A 16,308-nucleotide genomic window follows, 5' to 3' on the forward strand; every position below is an offset into this window, starting at 1 on the left:
CTTGTTGCTGTTTTAAGATACTGCAAATCAAATCTCAAAATTACATTAGTGCGTAGTCATTATCAGCTCCACGTTAACACAAAGGCATGTTGGGATAGTTAACCTGCTTCATCACACTGTATGTCATTCAGCCAGCTGACAAAGTCTCTCATTTAAGTACCATCTACAAAATTGCATTGCATACAGTGGGAATTTTGCTGACAACAATTTTATCCCATTACACTGTCCCCCTCTGGGGACTTAATCCTTGGAAAGCACTTGGTGTCCCCCTTGTGAATGTATAGTATGAAAAAATACATCAAAATTGGACTGAAACCATGCGCCTGCAGCTTCGAGATGCAATGCTCCTGAACAAGAACTTCAGTTCCCAGCAGTGAATGCTCCTCTCACCCTGAATATTTCCAGAGAAAAACAGAACACAAAACACACTCCATATCCGAGATGCAGTGGTCTGGAGGATATTCACTAATCACTCAGTGAGATTCTTCAACAGCCGTACCATTCCATTTCAGAAATAACATTTCAGGAATGTATTTATACTGCGTCAAACGTGGATCCCCCGAGCAATGCATTGAAGGTAATCACCGGTACATCTGTTTCTGTCATATTTAAATTCATGGCCTAATTCAATTGCAAATAATTAGCTATTTATCACCATGAAGTTCACATTACAAAATCAGAAAGGGCCAACACGATCCTAGCCATTTAACAAAAGATTCGGGCCTTGGAAGGAGGAAAGGGGAGAAAAACAAAATAAACCCTAGCAATCAATCCCACAGTAAACCAAACACAATCAGTTCTGCCTGCCCATCATACTCCTACAAGACCCAGATCCTTTTGTTTTTTCACAGACTTACAGAATATATTGCCATACACATCAGTTAAGCCCATCTTTCATTTTTATAGCCTGAAGAGAATTATGTAGACAAAACAACGTGAGCACACAGCCCCTGCAATACTGGTGTGACCTCGGTTTCTAACACCTACTTTGGAATGCTACTATAACTCAAGAACTTTTTTTTTCCCTTGCAAGGACATCTTAATTATCCCACCCGTGACATGAATGTTTTTGGAAGATAAAGTCTGTAATTAACTTGTTGCCAAACAATATGTTTACTGTCCCTGAAGGTCAGTTCTCATATAAAGACATAAGGACACTTAACTTTGGGAGATGTGCATTGTAACCGCCGTCAAACATTAACTAAGTAATCATCCATTATCCATAGCAGCAGCAATCCAAAGTATGAACATATTCCAAGCATTATAAAATGATTGTGCTAAAATAAATCCCTACCAAGGCTTCCAAAAAATAAGCACAACCACAGACGTGGTGCTTGACCCATTGTAACAGGATTTGTTAGAAATTCCACTTCATCTCAGTAGTCAATCGGTAGTGGAAGAATTTGCTCAGACAGTCAAACACGATTGTTCCCTTATTACAGAAATCTGTCTCTGCTGACTGCCCTGGTCAGGGGAAACGAAATTTGAAAAGATTTCAACAAAACAGCTGTAAAGACTCCTTGCCTCATCTAGTACTGAATTTATGCTAGAAATTTACACAGGCCCGTTGCACTCAGAAACCTGTGATGTGCGAAGGGCGGTGGGAGGGAACAAGAGGTTCATTAGCCCTGCTAAGCCCTGAAAGGCAGCTCTGCACTCCTACTCAGGTCAGGCCCTCTGTTTTTTTCCAGTTTCTTTTTGTGCTGGACATTGAGTGGCGCCTTCAAATTCATGAAGCAGCTTCCAGCTACACTTAAGAGAAGCATTTGGTGTGGATAAGGGCACAATTCACATTCCTAACAAGTGTCCTGTTTCAGGCAGATGAAAAAGCAGCTATGCTGAATTAAAGACCGCCTACAACATGTATGTCAGTTAATTGTATATATGAGTTAGGAGAGGTACAAAGAAGATGAGAAAAAGGACAAGCACTGGAAGAAGTAAAAGGAAAATTACAATAGAGATACATTCCCTCTTTGCTGTTGTGCCAAGTGTTACTCAGTCTGTGACTCACATCTCCATCATTATTCTGAATTTCAACAGGAAACCTAGCACACACTTGGCCCTAACTCTGACTTACATTGCACTTACAGTCAGAGACAAATGGAGAGAACAGAAGACAAAGAAAAACAGCTACCAAAATTAAGGAAGAATAACATAGACTTTGCCCAGTAAGGAGCATCCTTCTCCTCAGCTCACATGCAGAGGAAATTCTGGACACCACAGGAACTGCTTATGAAGAAAGCCAGAAGAACCAGCAACACAGGCAAGAGTGAATATACATTTAGAGGGGATAAAAATGAATGCCAGAAATAATCAACACTGAAATAAAGGATGGAAAAGTTCAACTATGCTAAGGAAAGTAAGAATTCAGGAAGGGAAAGACATGAGAAATTAGGATGCCAAAGACAATGAACACAAGAACTGGAGAAGGAAGAGTCTGGAGACATTCATGTACAAGCATGGCTATTAGCACTGCAGTGAACTAGTAAATAAGAAAGCTCTTTTGGCACATCGCAGTCTATTATAGAAGATATTTTGTACTTGTACCATTCACGCAAAATTAGTTGATTCCTGGCATCTGTCATTTGCAAAACTCACGTGTGTCAGCACTTCAGATACTAGAATAGCTTGTAAGTGTTGAAACATGGACTATTTGCTGTTTTTCCACTGAGAATAGATTAGATTTCAAATTCCTCCACTTTGTTACCAAAAGCATTTCCATCAGCTGGAAACACTTTTCAATCCATCTTGCCAACATTTGACCTATGCTAGTTTCTTTTGGAAGGTGAAACCAGTCAGGATTGGGCATGGATAAGCAATTCTCTACTGAGAACATGTCAAATAGACACACGGCCTTCCACAAGCCAGAATGCAGTCAGTGTGCATTTCTTAGGGACACTTGCTCTGAGCTGTTCATATGGAAGCAAATAACAAGAACCTATGTCACTCGGCAGTTTCTCTTGTAGATTAGCAGAGGGAACACACATGCTATTCATTTTCTGAAATAATATTGGAGAGTGCTGTTTATATACTGCCTATAGACCATCTAATTTAAAGAATGTAGCATATTAAAGTAATTGAAAAAGGCATTTGTTTCTGCAGCACAAAATGTAGAGTCTGATTGCTAGACAAAATAATTGACATACTGTTAGACTATACACATTTGCATCAATACTATCGTGTAATAAGCTAGGGCATGATAAGAGAAGACTACAGCTAATCTCAGCCCAGAAACCTTCAGTCTTACTTCTTCACTACTGCCAGTGACCACCCTGAAGTGCCAGCCATCTGCAAACTGACTTTTGTACATGAAATGGATGCAAAGATATGATGTTACTGCTGGCTGGCAGCTTGTGGCACCTGATACCACAGCAGTATTACCTTTACCATACTGCAGATGGAAGTATGCCTAAGTTCGTCCTCACGTTCTTCCCACCATTCCCCTTCCCCATCCTTCCACACTCTTTTTTCTTTGAAAACAGGTTCTCACAAGTCCAGCCCTGCTGCCTTTTCAATTTCCCAAATGATCTGTTGACTTCCTCATGGTTTCCAGGAACAAAAGCTTTCCGCAGGCCGGCAGCACCCTGCAGAGAATACAGATGCCTTGTTGCAATGGGAGGAAGAAAATTGGAGTTGAAGTTATAATCCTGAGCAGTACCACCACTCTCCATCCTCCGTGTAAAGTTGTTCAAGTCCTTCCCACTTTCACATTCCTCTTCTTGCTCAAATGGAGGATATTTGGGACAGAGAGCAGCCAGGAATACAGGTGCCCACTAGGTCCACTAAGATGCTGGATGTGAATCAGACGCACTGGGATCACAGGCTCCTACTGAATTTCACTCGTAACAGGAGCCTCAGATAAACCTTCACACGAAAGAGAAGTGTTACTAAATACTCAGCTTCCAGCACTATGTGCTAGCAAATGTCCCCTGGATGATGGATTGTCCTGTACACTCCTTTTGCACGCATTCACCCAGGGTGCACCAGTGACGTGTTACCCCAGGCTGAATCCTGCTGAATGAGGCAGCTTGTAGAGCAATGCCACAGTTCTGCAAAGCAGCAGCTTTTAGGCTTTCAGTCCAGCTAATCTGGAGGTCAAAATACATGAGACTTAGTTTTGCATTAACACTATAAACGATCAAAATAAATCATTAGCTATGATTCATCTATTTGTGCAGAAACAAGTAAATGTCAGTACTGTCAGGAAAGGGAAAAGTTTATGATTAAGCTCCAGCTATATTCATTCCTCATAATCACTACTCGAGGAAAGCATTCACATGCATTTTTAAAAGATTCAGCTCTTCATTTTCCTTCCACCCCAATGAGATAACATCGCGAGGAATTCACACACAGGAACAGCTATGCAGAAACACATACCTTTACATTCAATATTGTTACATGAAATGGTTTTGCAATTAGGCTCATTTTAGAGCAGAAAAACACTTCAACAGAAAATGACAGGATAACTCAAATAAGCATAGAAAGTAATTGTGCTTAAACAGATGCAGACATCAAGTCATGGATCGTCTACAATTCACTGGAAAGCTCACACGCAATTCTGCTGTCGAAACCGAGTGTTTCAATTACTGGCAGTCTTAACCTTTCTGCTGCATGAATTTTTGATCTCCACTCAAAGAGGAACAGGGAAACCACCCAGTTTTCCAGCATGTACAGAATAACTAAGCAATCCGTATCATGTTCCCACTGAGAAAAACCCCCCATCCATCCTGTCTATCAGTAAAGATCGCTGGAGGAATGCCAAGTGAGGAACGCCAAGTGAGGCATTTGTGTCTGTTTGACTTACATGGGCTATGTCCATCTATATTTGTTCGAGTCACAAATAAGGATAAAACAGTAAACTAGGCAGGGCACAGCACACAGACCATCCTCCTGTCTCATAAGAAAAGGCTCTCAGACGAGGAAAGAGCTTGTGAACTGCTGCCACCTGAGTTAACAACAATAACACGATATTATACCTTTGGGTATTTTGAACATGGAATTAAGTCATTTATTTAAATATCGTGTAACAGCTCCAGAACCACTAGGAAAAAAAAAAAAAAAAGGTTTTATTTTTCTGATGTACCAGCAAGTTTTACATGGAGACCCCGAGTGCCTCACCACGTTACGGCTGCAGAACGAGTCTTAATTAATTTACTCCCAAATGAGTACCACGTTTAGAAGGAAAGAAATTGTAATTTTATCCTGGGAGGCAGCTTCACACACATGGGACAAACCGTTACCTTATCTGATTCATATCTGTTCTCTAATGGTGCAGAGTCTTACTGTACAAAAAGTCATTCTAAAAACACCCAGCTGCTATTGCACATAAATACTGCCTTCTTTTCTCTGGATAAAACCCTTTGGAGGGAAATTGCTAACTTGCTTAAGGCTTGTTTTTCTCACATCTCACATGGACATGCCTCAAGCACTCCTATCAAATTTTAATCACCTATGTGGAAACATCTACAAGTTCAACAAAGTTCCGCTGCTTCTGTTCTGCTATTTTGGTGTTTTAATTGTGTTACTTCATGCAGCAGAACGAAGTTTGACATCAGTACAAAATCTCACAAAACATCAGTTTAACTGTAGTTTCCCCCTTAGGAAATGCATTCCCTTGAGGATAACTAATGCAAACCATCTGAAAGCCCCATTTCAGCTTAAAACCCTCTCAAAGAATGCCATTCTCATAAAGTCAGTGGCAGCATTATGATTTGTCTGAGGCACAGAAGTGTGGGAATTTTTTTTTTTTGTTTTTCAATTGTGTTAAAAAAAAATACATTCAAAAATTAAAAAAAAAAAAACATATTAAATGAAAATTTAATCCAAATTCAATAGCACTGACTCCGGAACAAAAGTGTGATAGCATCATGCTGGAGACAGACAATTAACATTCTGCTGGAGATGGATGATCCTTATCATTTGCCTTCATTGCTTCAACAACTTTTTATTAAGGCAGTGGCCAATGCCATCATACAAAGACAAGAGTCCATGCAAACATCCAAAAGAGGATTTCACAATAACATTCAGTGATTCAGCGTATCAGAAGCTGCCGCTGACTTTACAAATATCAAAGCCTATCGTGTTGCAATAAATTCCACCAAACTAATTTATTAGAATGCTAATTGTTGTTTTTTATAGCAGCAGAAGGAAGTCACTTTATGTATCAGTCTTTGAAGAGAACCTTGGAATCTTACTATGTGTTCCAATTGTTAATTGAGTAATGACAGTTAATTCTGGACTTAGGGGAGCAAAACTTGCAAGATATAATTTGTACAGTCATACAGTCAGACACACTTGATCTCATAGGGGCACACATGGATGCAGACTGATAGCAACCACGAGGAAAGCGGCAGCACAGGTAGTCATCTGCAAAGGAGCAGTCATTTCCTACAACAGCATTTAAGAAAGCTGCAGAGGAAGAGGCAGCATGCAGTTCTACCAATAATCAGCCCATGCCTTCCCATGGCTCTTGCTTGCTCTTTCAATGTGTCTATCAGGTATCCCCCCAGCGATGAGCAATCCCCCAGCAGCTGAAGGCACCAATGCATATTCCACAGACGTATTCCCATGCATTACCTCAGCCTTTGAGTACTCACCTCCACATTTTCAGCCTGTTTACAAAGAAATGATTCCGCTATTGCTAACCTCCCTGCTTTCCCCCCCAAAGCAATGAAGACACTTCTTGTATGCTGGACACTGTCATGGCTTTAAGTAGCCTGTTGGGCCTCGAGCTGCCCTTCCCTCACCTGGGTGAATGTAACTCTTACAATATTAGTGTTCTCAGCGAGAGAAAAGAGAGAATCACTACTCCAGGATAAAAACGCTTTTAGCTAAAAGAACTCAGCAATCAGGAAAAAAGAGGAGCAATCATTTTGTTCCTGTGACAAACAAAACCTTCCATGCCAGTAGACGCCATATATTGACAGTAACCTGTAAGCAGAGTAGCACACCTAGTAATAAGGTGGCATTATGCTGCACTGGGTTTCTATCTTGCAGATGTTATTTTTCCATTCTAGGTAGAATTTTGTAAAAACAAAATGTTGTGTCTTTCCTCAGACAGCAACATTAAGAAGTCACAATTAATTTGCATTGTGATTTTTCTCCCAAATCATCAGCTTTACCTAATATTTCCTAACTTAAATATGGAGGTCATAAATATTGACAAGGGTATCATCAATCAACTCAAGATACAAGGGATAGAAAATGTGGGGATTTTATGGAAATAATTGTTTTTATTTTCCTTCACTGCAATTAATTCAATATCCAACCCACCACCAAAAATGCCTCACCAAACCAACTTCACTATATGGTCTATTCATTAACCATGGCAGGTCAAATAATTTAAAAGTGAAAGGTGGCCAGGTAATGAGACGTAAGTGGGGGAGCTGATTTACAGTGACACGGGTACCTCCTCTCTGGGTTACCTCATGTATGCAGTAAAAAATCCACCGAGGGTCAAATTCTTATGTCACCCAGAAAGGATCGCCATCACTCCCCTTCTGAGCTGCCCTCATTTTACTTCTAATACAACTTCCAATTTTCACCCTGTCACTTTCACTTGTCATTTAGTGGCTTGATTCTGTTTCAAAAGATGTTATAAAGCCTGCTTGTCATCACCTGCTGCATTACATAGACCTCAGCAGTAACTATGTCACAGGCCAAACAGAAACAGCTCGTGTTAGCCACCCACTGATTCCTACATTCAGGAACAGTTCTGGACCTGCAGTTTATAACAGGGCATAAAATGGCATGAGCTGGTACTTAATCAATCAGAAACGTTTCAGTTAACACCAACTCTGCATTGCTTTCCACACTTTCCAGAGTAAGTTTTAAACACTTGTGGCAGCACTGTTTCCTCAAAGGTATCCATCATGTCTGCTCCTTCCCCATGGCCTATAACGTAACCCCATATTGCACAATGATGCAGCATGCTTCTTTGGAATTTTGGAGCTACTACCAATTGTTCTTTTTGCTTTTATTTTTTCCTCAGAAAAAACAGCACCTGTAAGAGTGGTCAGTGAAGACCAACAGCAATGCTGATGCAGTAACTCATGCCTCAGCTGGGATGAGACTGAGTAGGCTCACTGCATCCTCTCAGTACAAAGGCATGCCCAGTCTGGAAGATATAATCTGATGTTCCAGGGTTGGACACCACAAAATAGTTATTAATATGGACTGAGAAGACAGTGAACACAAAGCTGAAACGCAGCCAGAAGTGGCTTTTTGTTTGTTTGTGTTTTAACAGAAAATTTACTGAGGTTAAGGGAAACCCCTGAGCTGAAAATAAGCAGAGATTAGGAGAAAACTTTAGAGCAGCGTAATCTCTGCTTGCTCTGTTCCTGCTCTTCCCTTCACACTCATTTATGGTCATTTGGGGACTCGTTAATTTTTTTCTTTTTTTTTTTTCACAGCGTTCTAGAAACACAGCAATAGCCAGCTTCACGCATGGAGAGGATGGTGTAAGCTCCTAGTACATTTCCCAGTCCCCAAACTCATTTAATATAAAATCCTCAAGTTGAGGACATAACAGATATTAAACTGATAAAAACATATGCTCCACTTGATCTTTGCCAAAAGGTCAAGAAGTAAACACAAGTCAGCAGACTCGATGGTTCCTTGGTCTGACTCAGAGAACACACCGAGACTGAATCATTGTAAGCTTTTATACCACTGCAGCAACAATTATTCAGCTTTATCACTCAGATTTATTTCAAGAAACTCAAGAAAGGCTACGGACCCCAAATAACTCACTCCAAGGTTTTAATTAGCTCGTGACTTTGCACACGCAGTAACTGCAGGAGCCATTCTATGCACTCGTTCATACTGCTGTGGGTAACATCTCCAGCACAGCAATTTGGAGAAGCTACCAATGCCACATCCAGCCTCCCCAAACACTCCTGACCTGGTTTGATCATTTCTTTTACTGTCAATTGAAAAAAAGAGAAACAACAACGTTCCCCAAACACTATAGCTACCTTCTCGTTCTGGAATCACCATGGGGCTAGTTTAGAATTTTCTCCCTGTGGGTTAGAAAACAACAAATCTCAGGCGCACGTGCAAGCTTTACAAATGTTATACAGAAATACAAGAACTGCTTTTGGGGAGGGAAGAAACAAAGTATATCACTAAATTCAGGAAAGTTAAGAGAATTTTTAATAAATAGCACACAGAGGACAGAACTACATATTGCAGTTTCTTAATATGTTTCTTAATAGTTGCTGGGTTCATCGCAGTACCTCCCACAGTTATTCGAAAATCCCATCTCTATCTTGCCATGGTGTGGTTTTTACTCACTCGAACTCTACGATAAATTAACACCAACACTAAGATAATACTGCTAAAACGACTGCGTGCTTTTGTTATAAAAACACGTTTCGAAAAATCATTCCTGAGCACGCAGGCTAAAAATGTCCTTTGATGTTAATGAGTAATAACAAAAGATGTTTGAGCAACCTGCAACAAGACAGCAATTTCTTCAAAAATGACTTCAGTTTTCAAGAGCACTTTGTAAACAACCATGTCAAACCTTATATTTTGATAATGAGTTTGCATTCCCAAATAGGAATTATAATCACTAATTATTTATGAGAGTAGAACAGTAGGTCAAAAGCAAAAGGAAATGTATTGCCTCATCAGAAGTATCTAGCTGGTACTCTGATGTTGGTTATTCCAAGCTGCACAAGAGAGCCAGCTAACTAAAAGGTAATTGTTTTAAAATAGAGCACTTAGTGAGTCTGTATCAGCAAATCTACTGGATTTTAATGAGTTAAAATATTGTAATAGCATAGCTTTGTTCTTTAGGTTAATCACCTTTCCCTCAGGCTCCAAGCAACATTTAAACATATGCTTAATTTGCTATTGAAGTCAACAGAACTTGCAGTGAATGGTGGAAGTTAAACATGCTTAATGAGATTTACTGAATCAGAATGCGTAAAAACTGATGTGAGCGGATCCGAAACCCAAAGGCATCAGCCAAGTCCACCCCAAGTCCCACTAAAGACACAGAGTCTTCAAAATGATACGGAGAAGAAGTTATGGCACGTCTACTGCACATCTATACTTCTGAATCATGTATATAGCAAAACAACAGCAGAAACACTTGAACGTGCCCTAATACTAATGAAAGCCTTTATGAAACTCTGTTTGGCACCACTGCTCAAGCAAAGCCTTCTGACGTGAGACATTGTTCATTTGTCTCATGTTTCCAAAGGAAAATGTCACACAACTGAACTACTTCTATCAGGGGGAACAGGAAGGGATGGAAAGGTGGATTTTACAAATACACTTAGCTACCTGGAAAAGAAGCAGTGTAATCCAGTATTTGTACCTTGTTTCATCGATCATTAAAACAAACTGCATAATCCTCTCCAACCTGCAGAGGGACACCCGCCTTACACTACACGATGCTCCTCCTCAGATTAAAGGAAATTACCTGCGTGCCTCCAAAGCCCCTTTTCACTACCAAAGATGACAGCAGTCTCGTTTCACAGATAATAACTCATGCACAATGTAAAACTGTTTTTTAGTATTTTCTAATTTATCTAGATAAGAGAAAAATTAATTGAATTATAACTAATTAATGATTTCCTTGACACTAAGGATTAAAAAAAAAAGGACTTGAGTCCAAGAGAAAATTCTTCAGATTTCTCACCTACTATAAATGTTCAAATTTGACTTTTCATTTTAATTCTTTCTCTCCTAGCTTAGATGGAGGATCCGGTTCTGGCACTAACCCTCAAAGATACTTTTATTTTTCCTGATCACAGAAAAAGCAGCAGTGTATTGGAGCTACTTTTACCAATTTCTCTAACAACGACTATCACCCACCCTTTCACTAAGATGCTGTCAAAACCAGACATCAGTTGAAGACAAAATACTGCAAATTTTAAATCTGAAGAAAGCAATTGTTACTTCAATGTGGCAATCAATCATCAGCATGGAAGGAGTTAATCTTCCCCATTCTCTTTTTTAAAGATTAAAAAAAAAGAGAAGAAAAAAAAAAAGGAAGGTACAGCTGTCACTCAGGTGATGAATACAAGCTGCTAGCCTTTCAAACAGCAGGTACAGCACTGGAGCTCTGAATTAATTAGCATTCAGAAAGCCTAAACACCACTTGATAACTCTGCAAGATAATTTTTGTCCCTTCCTGCAAATTAATACTGCCATTAAGATGAGCAAGGACACAATGCAGATTATAATTGTGCCCATTAAACAAAGTTTCACAAATAACGAACCAGAGGTTCCAGCCAAGAGTGCAGCAAGCCAGCAAAGCACTGCTGCAAGTAACGTACAGGAATTCATCTTCACTTTTTCACTGCGTTCACAGAAACACATACAAGATGAATTCCTGTGTAAATGCATTGAATGTTCTCTGCAGACGAGCGCAGGCTCTCCAAAAGTTCAAGTTTCTAAATGTTTAAGCAGCGGCTTTGTCTCAAAAGCATTCAGGCTGCTTCCGTGAGAGCCCCCATTCATATAGGCATGTACACTGAAATTACAAGTTAGCAGTTAGCCCCTGAAATTACAGCATCTTAAAAAACGAGGCCTCTGCTAAATGCTGCTTCAGCACTGCATCAAAGTCTAAACAACCCGGTCTGAAAAACCTTCCTCCCGTGCATATAATTTGATTTAAATGACGAGCATACTTAAAAAAGCACAAAAATGATTGATGTCAGAATTTAATGATGTTTAATAAGTGGCCATCTGTCAACAGTCAAGGGCTAAAAAAGAAGCACATTATTATTCCCCAAAAGATTAGAAATATTGATGCTAATTAAAAGGCACATTATCATTATCTCAAAGTGATGTCTAAACACTAATCAGACTTCAAGTCCGGCAAAGAGGGAGGGCAAGACCTGTGGATAGCAGCGCTCCCCAAATGCCTCCTTTGGGCTGATAATCTCTGCGCTGGTGCTGTGATAGCATGCACATCTGAACTTGGCAGGGGCTAGGTAAGTCCTGGCTGGGTGGGCGAGAAATTAAACCTTGACCTGAAGCAAGGAAAGATTATTTATTTTTAACTCACGTCCTTAGAGGAAATCTTTGGTACATTTTTACAAAATATTGCAAAGGAGAAATATGCTAAACGTGGCATTTGACTATTTTTTTTTTTCCAATTTGCCATACACCATATTTCAAAGCAAAATAAAACTTGGCGTCGTGGTGCCCAAACATACAATCACAATGCACCATACTAAACTGTGAAGTACTGGATAGTTTTATTTGAGAAATGGATTAGCATCACACACGCATAAGGGACCTGCACGGAAAAGTAGGACTGAAACCCACATAACAAAACTGTGCACATGGGTTTTGTGAAGCACTGTTGACCATTTGGGCCTTTGAGAATTCCCTCCATAGGTACAGGGCTGCTTCAGATCCCCATGCTCATGCTACACAGGAAGAAGGTACACACAGGTAGGTGGTTCAGGCTGCTGTTAATGTTTGCCTGGAGCTCTGCCTTCGACATTAATAGTAATTTTATTACCTTCTAAAATGTGGCATTTATTGACATTTTCATAATTCATCGTGATCAGAATCTCTTTTAAGCAAACAGACCTCTGCTAACCTCAAAATCCATGCTTCATGTTTGAACAGAAGCAGCCAGCAGCCCATAACATGCTTTTCATCTTAGTATGCAAAAAGCTGACAGAATCCAGGCTTTCATAGCTTGCAGAGAAGCAAAGTTGTAGGGTGTTGGCAAATGTTTCCCTACCCCTGGGATACAAGAGATGCGTACGCAAGATCTGACTGATCCCACCTCCCACGCTGTGGAAGCCATACGTACAAACCCAGCTATAGCTATACTGACTCTATAAGCCCTGCACATCATCTTACCAACTTCATGGGGCTGGTCAAACAGTGCCGTAGTGCCAGAGGAAAGGGGCACCTGAGCAGAGAAGAACAGTGCTCAAGGTAAGCAAAGCACAAGTAAACACAAAGTAAAATCTAGACAGGGACAGCTGGGAAGAAAGTGAGTACGAGAATCATATTCAAAGTATGGGAAAATGGCAAACTGAAAGCATCACAGCTGGTGCAGCCGAAAAGCAGAGCTGCCTGGGCAATGGAGGCCTGGGGCATGAGCGCCCATACATAATTAAGACCAGTCTTTTTGTTGGTTTTTTTTCTGAACTTGTAACAGCAAGCTTTTTCACCTGTTAAGTGCCACTATCAAATTACCATCTCCACAGTGCAAAGCCACCTCTGGTCTTCCTCCTCAAGTCAAGGAACCCATTAATCACTGTCAAGCAGAGCATTTTTCTATTTTTACTTGTCATTTTCAAGCCATCGCTTCACACAGGTGTGACCTCTGATCCTGATTTTCTTTCCAACACTCCCCTGCCGTGCTCTCAGAGTTCTGCGTTATCTCCTCCCTAAGAAATATTTAAAAACTTAAGAAAGATGTCCCTGGGTTTGATTACCCCATTCCCATCTTACTCCTTGATCCTCAGCATAAACACTTCAATCATTCTGGCATTTTCATTGACTCAAATTAAATGCAGAGCGAGTAATTATTTCACAGTCCCCTTGCCCTTTCCTACGCAGGCCTTCTGCCTTACACAATGACAAAGGATTACCTCCCAGTTCCTTAAAAGGCTCAGATACTTCAGATATGCTGTAGGTATGAATCTGACATGAGGAGACTGAAGTAAACCTTGTGAAGCTTGCCGAGGACTAATTATTAGCAATTACAGTACTTTTCTAATGTTGAGCTCCACTGCTCAAACACGATGCAAGCCATATAACCATGCAATTGTTCCACTGATTAACAGGTTCCTTGGGGTGAGTATGAGCACTGGGTACAGATCTCTTGTACTTTGCAGCCTGCTCCATGTAAATGCTGGAGAAGTGATACCCAAAGGGAAATTCACAGCGCTAAGTCAATTTGAAACAGCAGGTTTAGACAGACACAAAGAGAAATGGAAAAAACACCATTAGTATCTAGCTTACGTTATTCCATTCCACGTTCTCTGCATTTGTTTTAAACTATCACCAAATTCTTGATTCTTTGTGCTTCACAGATTTGCCTTCTGACTCTACGCGACTGTTATACATTGTATAGCTGTCAGAGCAGAAGTGGAATGCATTAAAAGCTGGATAATTGTGAGCTGGGGCATATGGCACTGCCGAGAGTGTAGGAGTTGGTGGGAAGAAGGGGGTTTTGTTGTGATTTTTTTCAAGACTCCGGATATGACTAAAGCTTTTTCCGGTGGGCAAAGAAAATATCCCTTGTTTCTCTGTTTCTCCACAATTTCAAAACTTGCTTGCTTTTTCCTCTCCCCCCCCCCCTCCCCTTTTTCTTCTTCTAATTTACACGAATAATTGTAACAAACCTTCATTCTAGTTCTCTTCTTCTCTCCCAAGAACACACATTCTTAAACGGCATACTGAGGCTTAAACAACACTGAGGCTTTTGCAAAAAGGAACAGAAAGGAGCTCGCTGCTGTGAAACACGTCAGACTTCATAGCTCACATGCATTGAAATGACCAGCACAGTTCGCTCTTCTCAAAGGTATTGCTTCAAGCTGATTGCTGACTCAAGACAAGAACACAGCTCTGGTCACAGTGAGTTTCTGAGTATTTTCTCTGCAGCTGCAGGGTATAGAGGCTTTTCTGTTTGTTTTGCTTTTTTTTCTCCTTCTTCATATTCTGAAGTACAGTTTGGCAGCACCAGGCTGAATTCACTGCCAGTTTCCTAAGGCACTGAATCTCTAATAACACAAAGCGCCGACTATCTCCTTGCCCAATAAATAATCAAAATTTTGCACCACAATCTTCCTTAAAATATGACTTTTTGTTTCTCTCTCTCGGTTGCAGCTAATCCTTTCTGTCAGCTGCATTTCATCCGTAACAAGGCTGCCTGTGACACGTTGGGTTCCAATGCAACTCTTAACAAATCCCCCATGCACAGCGCGGTTCACAGAGTGCACGGACAGCAAAAAGGACCGCGGAGACAGAGCCTCTCTTCTCTAATGGGATCAGAAAGGCTGCGCTTTCACAGGGAGGACGCTCACCAAATGAGCGGATGGGAGAGACGGGAGGCACGCTGTCAGGGAGGTCCAGGCTGACGTACTGCTTTCTGGGTGCGTGAGCAGAACGCAGCGTTCACGTTATCTGTATTCTTGAACATCTGTCGGGTTGAATTATTGGCCACGTGTTTATGGCTGTCATGCTGGAAAGCTGACCCAGGCGATGTCTGCTTCACACTCAGCAATTTTAAACAGCTTTTTCCAAATCTTTAGAGGCTGGTGTCATTTAACTCGCTCTCTAGAACTTGTCCCTCCTTTAGTCATCTTCTTTTCTTGTCATCTACTTCAATGTTTCACTCATTCACTTTGCGCAGCGTGTCAAAAAACAGCCCATCAGGCAACAAAAATGGGACAAGCATTCATCGAGTGTGAAGCATCAGAGGCTTCCTTTGGTTTCACCAAGGAAATAAAGGGAATAAATAGTGACAGCTGTTTGCTCTCCCATTTCCTTGTTTTTAAAACACCCTAAGAGTCTCCTGCCTGCCCCATCTTATATGCAAGGTGCAGTTCTGGAAGAGAAGAAGGGAACAGAACGCAGTGTGCTCCCCTCTTCCTAAAGCATCCTCACTAAGCTCTCTTGCAACCTGCTATCACACTGTGCAGCCGTTTTCTTCTGCTTTCCCAGGGAAAGCTTCCTTTTCATTGCATTTTCATTCATTTCTGCAAAGTCAAGAGGCTCCATTCAGTCAGCGACCCAAAGTGCTGTGCAGGCTGCTCTTGGGGGGAGCCAAACTGCTGACAACTGAGAGATTACAATGGCCACGAAATCAAACATGACAGTACCCAGCTTCATCTTCTGAGATGCCTGTGACAAAGGGCGGGCATGGCTGCCTGCATGCCTCATTCTGCAGTGGAGAGAGCAGGATCACGTAGCGGAGGGGACTTGGGAAAAGCCTGCTGTATGTATTCTGTTCTTGGATCTCTTGGTGCAGCAGGACACACCTAGGCACTGGGGCAATGGTAGCTCAAACCACACCATTTTAAATCTTTTCAGATGTAGCAATGTGTATCACCTCAACAAATTTGCATTATGGTGTTCATAGTTACGTGATATTAAGGTCAGTTGAGGCACCATAAGAATACACCTAAATTTACCTAGGGCTTCCTGCTGCAATGCTGGTATTGCATCTCCATGGCATGCCTACACTTCAGAAAATATTGTTGCAGGCATTTTAAAAAAATCACTTGCACGTCTATTAACTGTTTTTATACACAAAAATCCTACATGAACAGGAGGCACTCATTAACAACATACATTAATGGGCACAGATTTTTCCTC

General features: G+C 40.9%; 1 protein-coding gene and 1 non-coding gene across 2 annotated transcripts in view; both read right to left on the bottom strand.

The window, feature by feature from the left end:
* Window positions 1-16,308, bottom strand: part of MACROD2 (mono-ADP ribosylhydrolase 2) — an 837,047-nt gene that overhangs the window by 452,940 nt on the left and 367,799 nt on the right. The gene's annotated exons all lie outside the window — the stretch shown is intronic.
* On the bottom strand, window positions 8,399-8,590 carry LOC122174937. Its single transcript, XR_006177280.1, has one exon. It is a non-coding gene; the product is annotated as a U2 spliceosomal RNA (small nuclear RNA).

The sequence above is a fragment of the Lagopus leucura genome, unplaced genomic scaffold (genome assembly GCF_019238085.1).
Source record: "Lagopus leucura isolate 7727_CA_CO unplaced genomic scaffold, USGS_WTPT01 Super-Scaffold_73, whole genome shotgun sequence".
NCBI lineage: Eukaryota > Metazoa > Chordata > Aves > Galliformes > Phasianidae > Lagopus > Lagopus leucura.